The 6,770-nt window shown below is 40.9% G+C and overlaps 1 long non-coding RNA gene across 1 annotated transcript; it reads left to right on the top strand.

Moving 5' to 3' along the window:
- The first annotated feature begins 2,567 nt into the window (after positions 1-2,567).
- On the top strand, positions 2,568-4,129 carry LOC130191301 (uncharacterized). Its single transcript, XR_008831158.1, has 2 exons — positions 2,568-3,588; positions 3,625-4,129. It is a non-coding gene; the product is annotated as an uncharacterized LOC130191301 (long non-coding RNA).
- Positions 4,130-6,770: the final 2,641 nt, after the last annotated feature.

The following is a 6,770-nucleotide window of genomic DNA, read 5'->3' as shown; positions in this document are numbered from 1 at the left end:
TACTTAACCAGTCGGGTAGTTTGGCAGTTAGTTTTTGGTTCTCAATAGCATCATTAAGAACTTTTAAACTCTCATTGTGAGCAATAGCGAAATCACAACTACGTAGAAAGTCCACAAATCTTCTTAAGTCGTCACTTTCCTTCGGAGCTAATTTTGGCCATGCATGTAGTTTGTCTCGGAAGGCCTTGGCAATCACAAAGGCTCGCCGTAACGTTCCTTGAGCACGTTCCATGCTGCGTGATATGAATCTTCTGAATCAATCAGGAAATAACCTTCTACTGCTTGTTTAGCTGCTCCTCCCACATATTTCTGAAGGAAGAAGATTTTCTCTGCAGTTGGAATATTTTTTCTCTCAATTAGGGTCTGAAATGAAGACTTCCAATGATTAAACTTGGTGGATCCCACTGAAGATTGTAGGCTCTGGAATGGGAAGCCTATTTGCTGATATGGCCTCAGCCAGGACTTTAACAAGCTCTCCTGTGTCGTTTTGAAGCACACTTTTTGGAGCCACATCTCTTCTTAGTGGTTGTGGGTCCTGATACACAGGATTCACCTGGTCAATTGCTTGCTCGAACCTAGGCAGCTCATACTTATGTGGACTAAGCCTTTGGTCTGGATAAAACTCATTTTCATCGTAGACTTGAAGCCTTGCTCTGGCTGCATCCAGTCTTTTCAGCTCCTCTAAACGTCCAAGCTCTCTTTTCAACTCTTCTACAGAACCTTTTCTTGCAGCATTATCTTCCTGCTGTTTCCTTAAGAGAGAAGCTTCTTGTGTCTCCTTTTCTATCCTACGTTCAGTCTCTTCTCTCCTACGTTCAGTCTCTTCTCTTTCGCCTTGAAGACGGCGAGTTAATGCAGCTGCTTCTTGGTCTGCAACTATCTGCTTGTCCTCAACTTCAAGTCTTTGCAGTTTCTCTTGCTGGCACTCTTGCTCGGCCATAATCTTCAATACAGCTCTGGTAGCTGCATACTCCGCAGCGGCTTCTTGTCTTTTAACTAGGGCTGTCAATCGATTAAAAAAAATTAACTAATTAATCGCACATTTTGAAATTGCGATTAATTAATCGCGATTACAAGTTTGTTCCTTCTTTTTAAAGACAAAACTTCACACAGAGCTGTGTTTTCAAAGAGGCTCCTACCTATAAAGTGCCAGCGAGGTATTTAATATCGTGGATGATAAATTGTTTCTTCAGTGAAACATCAGATTAGTAAAAAAAAAAGAAGTATATTGAGACCCCATTGGTCTGTGCATTGTGTACAACAATCTTGGTGACTGATATACATTTATCCAGCTTCCGGCGCATCTCATGAGCTGGGCTGTGAGTTCCGATAATCTTCGTAAACAATATTCAGTTCAGATGATTCTCTTTCAATAGTGCTGATGTGATCTTGTAGGATGTTGCTAGGATTTTGTTTGATAACAGATTTTTTAGTCAACTTAGTTAAGGCCTTCCAGCGCTCGTAAATATTGTCAAAGTGAAGTAGAAGCTCTTTTGTTTTTTCTTTCTGCAATTATTTCCCTTTTTCTGTTAATGTACGGGCTCTATCACTTCTGAGGCTCTTCAAACTGTTCTGCTTGTTGTACAACGCTAGAGTCATCTCTCTGCTCTGCCTCTGCTACTTGTTCTACAAGTGATCCTTTATATTGACTCTCTTCACTCATTTGTGACATTTTAAATTATTTGAAAATAGCCTGTACACAATCAAGTTGTCTTAAGTTGCAATGCAGTTTACAATACACATTTTCCAAACATACTCAAGAGAATAGGATATGCCATGTTAGGTTACTGTCTTTCAAATTAACCCTTCAAATAAAATACAGAATTTCAAACTTCACTTCAAAATGGCAACTTTCTTAAATGCACATAAACGAAAAATGCACTTTTCTTAAGGAAATCAATTAACTATTTATAATGAAATAATTAATGATCAATATCACTAAATATCTTGCATTAATGACTCTTAATATCTTGCTAAACACTGTTATGTTATTTGGCTACACACAGCCCTTCGTAGTCCATTGTACTTTTTTCAATCCTTGTGTCACCTTTCAGAACACACACTTAAGTGCCTGACTTACGGACGTCTTCATGAAAAATGGATGAACTGGTGTGTCCTTTAACAGTGGCTGTGACTCCGTCTTGACGAGCTGTCTTGCACGAGCAGGTCCTGGGAATCAGCAGGCTTGAGTTCGACTATCACTCCCTCCAGGAATTAGACGCCACCGTTGTTCTTTTTCATTGCTGACAGATGTTTATTGGATGCGGCGCCACCCACCTTCAATCCACCGTCGAACTGTACAAAATACATTTAACAAGGTTGACGTTGACATTACGTAAAATACAGTTGACAAATATATGCGACGAAAACATTAACATAAAACATAAACGTACCTCACTGGCTGCACATAAACCACGGGGGAATGGGTCCACTTTAAACATGTATTCTTCTCTTACTTGCACTTCTAGCTTCTCTTACTTGCACTTCCTAGCTTCACTTACTTGCACTTCTAGCTTCTCTTACTTGCACTTCCTAGCTTCACTTACTTGCACTTCTAGCTTCTTGCACTTCTAGCTTCAACCACATGTTCACCTGCGATTGTTGCAATCAAATGCGTCCCAGCGCAACACAGGACACGCAAATAGTTCCCACCAAATACAAAACAAAAACAAACCAACATTCAATAAACGAGTTGTACAAATAATATATTCAACCAAACTTACTACAAATGACATAAATAACATTCATGGCAGTTACAAGTACTGTTCACGTTCTTAAAGGACTCAGGGGTTTATTATAGGGTATAATTGAAATGTAGGGATGAGGGTTAATTTTGTTTTATTTATTTATTTAATTTTGGGGGGGAGGGTGTTTGTTTTGTTGGTTTGGGGGGTAAGGCGTCAACTGACGGAATAGTACTCCAGAGGGTGGCGGTAATGCACCAATTATATGGATGCCAACCGCCGTTAAAAAAGAAGAAGAAGAAGGAGACGGAGACGGAACTCGGCGCGAGTCGCAGTGACTCTATGGAGACTAAACGGTGTGTCATCGCCCACAATGTCCACGTGACCCTGTCCGAGTGACTGTGTTGTTCCGCTTCATTGGAAACCTTCGGATTGTCTGCTCGTGTCCTACGGAGCTCATGACGTCAGCGTGCCAGCAGGAGATACACGGACCCGAGCGAGTGAAGCGTTTTTAACGGAGTTGTCTGGAGAAAACGTCTAAAGCCCAAATGCTGAGCGGTTTAGTCAACCATCGACTAACTGCGGCTGCGCAGGAGATATGTGGGCTGTTTGAAAGAACGATCGCAGAGTACGAGGAGGAACTTTGTAGTTTAAAAGAGGAGAACGAGCGACACCGGAAACTACTGGACGCTGTGTTCAAACCGGAAGTCCGGTTACAACGAGCAGGTTGGTTCTCTTTGTTTATCACTTTAATCTGATGGAACCAGTTCTGGAGGAAGTATTCACATCATGTACTGAGGTAGAGTTACAGGTACTGCAGTATTCAAACACGGTCATGCTTTTTACTACGATACATCTCACAGGTACATATTGTATTGTTACTGTAGGCTACTACATCACAGAGGTACTTATTGTAGTGTTACTGTACTACATCACAGAGGTACTTATTGTATTGTTACTGTACTACAGCTTAGTACAATCACTCAACAAAATCAAGACTGTTTGTGGTTCTGGCTTCTCAGTTATGGTATTACTGATGGTATTTGTTGTTGCTGGATTTCTTCCTTCTGGATAGATTCTGACTAATCTTAACCTGATGTATATAAACTTGTATCTGTCTTCTATCTGATACTCACACACTGGACCTCAGTAATCAAACACCCACAGGACACGGAGAGTTTGGATCAGAGTTCACTTCTCATAGATTTATTTGTAACCAACAGTTTCACAAATAAACCTGAGTTGGGTCCGGTATTAAAGACAACAACCTCCCTCCACATCTGTCTTTCCCAACTCCCGGACAAACACATTGACATATTGTCTATAACAGCGATTCCCAAACTGTGGGTGGGCCGCGGGAGGTCATTTACAATTAATAAATAAAATGTTTTTAATTTTCAATTTTGAAAAGTTTGAAATTAATATAAAAATATTTATGATTTAAATTACGTGTTATTCTTTTATCTGACCTATTTTTCTGACCGCCAAACAATGTCAAATGGGGCGCCCTCTTGTAGTATTAGTTTATGTTTTGATCAGAGTTGTGACCAGCGCCGCCGCTCCCATAGCGCACTACGCGCTGTGCGTAGGGCACCAAGTCCTGAGGGGGCACACAAAATAGGCAACAAAAAAAATCCTCAAAGTTATAATAATTATAATGCCGATATCATTTCAGTCTAGAAATATTAGGCGCCTTTTAGGCATGTATATCACTAAACAGGCAGAACGAGATATATTTAATCGCTCAGCACCCCCCCGTTAACGCTTCTCGGGTCGCATCGCTCTGCTGTGATGCGACCTGCGCACACAGCAGGGTTTTTCCTGGGTCAAAATGGGTCTTCGGTGCTCCCAGAAAAAATGTTTGCGCGCTGCGCGCGCACCATCAATTCGTGCACGTCGGGCTGTTGAGTGAGTGATCAACAACTGGCCGCTCAGACAAGTCGCGCACCTCACAGTTGCATATTGATCAGACAAGAAGACACGCTTATCAACTCCAGTGTTTCCCCAACTATTATAACAGGGTGAAATCTGACCACCCGTCACCCTGTAATTTTCGTCTACCCCCGTCAACTCTTCTCGGCTCGCGCGCGCCAGAGCTCCGATGCCGGCGCGCACCTCCCTCAGCCGGGATGCGCGCACACAGGTGAGCACACCCAGGGGCGGCCCTAGTACATTTGGCGCCCTAGGCGAGCTTCACTCGTGGCGCCCCCCGCCCCACCCAAAAAAAAAAAATGTAAACGATTTTGCACGAAAACGGAATTTCAACTTTCAAACGCTATTTTGCCCTGCAAGACTGAATTTCTTTCAAATAAACAGAACAACGATTGCAACAATGAACAAACATTAAATAAAGAACAAAATCCCTGAGAAAATGTCACATCTGTGCTGAACTACGCTCCGCCCCCTGATCAACGGTGCACATTCACTCCCTAAATCGTGCCCAAAATAATGTGACCGCCTTTTTTCATCACTTTTTTTTTTTACATTGAATTGACATGACGTGGTCTACACTTCACGAAGGGACACATGATGCATGAATATGTTCACAGACTCAAAGCGCCACCTACTGGCAGATTTAGCTGGCGGATGTTACAGTTTTTCTCGATTGATTCCACACAAAAACTGGAACTTAGAACACAATAACCACAACCTGTAACTCATGTGCCAACTCCCTAAACCAATTCTGCTAAACTATAAGCACAATTATCTGCTTTAGACACATATTTCAATTGTTAACCACACTTTCTTCAAAACACTAAACACCATCCTCTCTACTTTGCACACTTCATCAATGCCAAAACCTCCTTGTGTTTCGACAGAACACACTGCTATTCAATTGGCAAAACTTCCATTTCCACGGCTGTTGTGCAATTTGGAATCAAGGCTTTAGCAATATAAGGGCCACAGGTGACCTCCTGATTTGAAGAAGAATGGATAAAAACATGGAAGGTAGAGGAGACCAGAGAGGCAGAGGAGTATTTGTTTGTCCTTTTTTATTTACACTTTTCTTTCTTTTTTTTGTTGACTGTAGTGGTCTATTTTCTATTGTTTATTCTGTGAAAAAAATAGAAAAAAGAAAGAAACATTTTAGTTGTATATTTGTGTGCTGTTTTATATTTTGAGTTAAAACATTATACATTCACAATATTTTACAATAGGAGAAAGCATACAGTAACACTGGACATGAAAAGGCATAATGCTCCTGATAAGGCCTTCATACTGGTGTTTTCCCATTTCATAGTGTTTTCCATTGAGCACATCAGTGTTCAATCGATGCTTAGAATGTCTACTCATATAATGGGCTGTGTTTGTCATTTGAAAACAAAATACCCTTTTGAGGTGACATAACACTGTTTTGAAAGCAAAGTTACATTTTGCAGGAGATATAAAGGGTTTTGCATTTTGTGTGAGTGGTTTTGGGATTTGTGTTTAGAGTTTTGAGAAAATGAGGCATGCTTTTGTTAGGTTGTAATAGTTTATTTTGATATTGCACATGTACAGAGAGGTCTTATGCTTTAAATTAATACATATAGAAAGATATTTGAACGGGAAATATTAGGGAGAATATTGATATTGTTGTTAATGTATTATGAAGCATAGGGGAAATGTCTACTCTATGCATATGTCGATGGCAAGAAGTAATGTTATGTATGTGCATGGAGTGAATGTTAGTCTAGTATTATTTTAGAACTGTTGGAGCCGGTTGAAGCCCGTGAAAGTGACTTAATTCAGATAATAATAGACGGGACTTTTATTGTGAAAATACTTGACCGGGAATGACATTTTGACCGGGGGATCATGACATTCGACCCCTCATTGTTCTAGCGAGACTTTAAACCAACGAGAAGGTGTTAAGGGTGGGACTAACCTGTGAGAATAGGTGATTGGCTGATGTTTTACTAACACACGATGCGTTGGGAGACTCGCTCTCTTTCGTCCTGATGCTGGTTAGGTAGAACACTTGTTTCTCCATGGAACATTGTACCTACGGAGCCTTACATCACCACGGAATCCACGATCGTGAGCTTTGGATTATTTGTTAAACTTTCGTTTATACTCCTTGCCATTAAATACTGTTAAAGTTAC

The sequence above is a fragment of the Pseudoliparis swirei genome, unplaced genomic scaffold (assembly GCF_029220125.1).
Source record: "Pseudoliparis swirei isolate HS2019 ecotype Mariana Trench unplaced genomic scaffold, NWPU_hadal_v1 hadal_33, whole genome shotgun sequence".
In the NCBI taxonomy this organism is placed as follows: Eukaryota; Metazoa; Chordata; class Actinopteri; order Perciformes; family Liparidae; genus Pseudoliparis; species Pseudoliparis swirei.
This window is presented reverse-complemented; position numbering and strand designations above follow the sequence as displayed.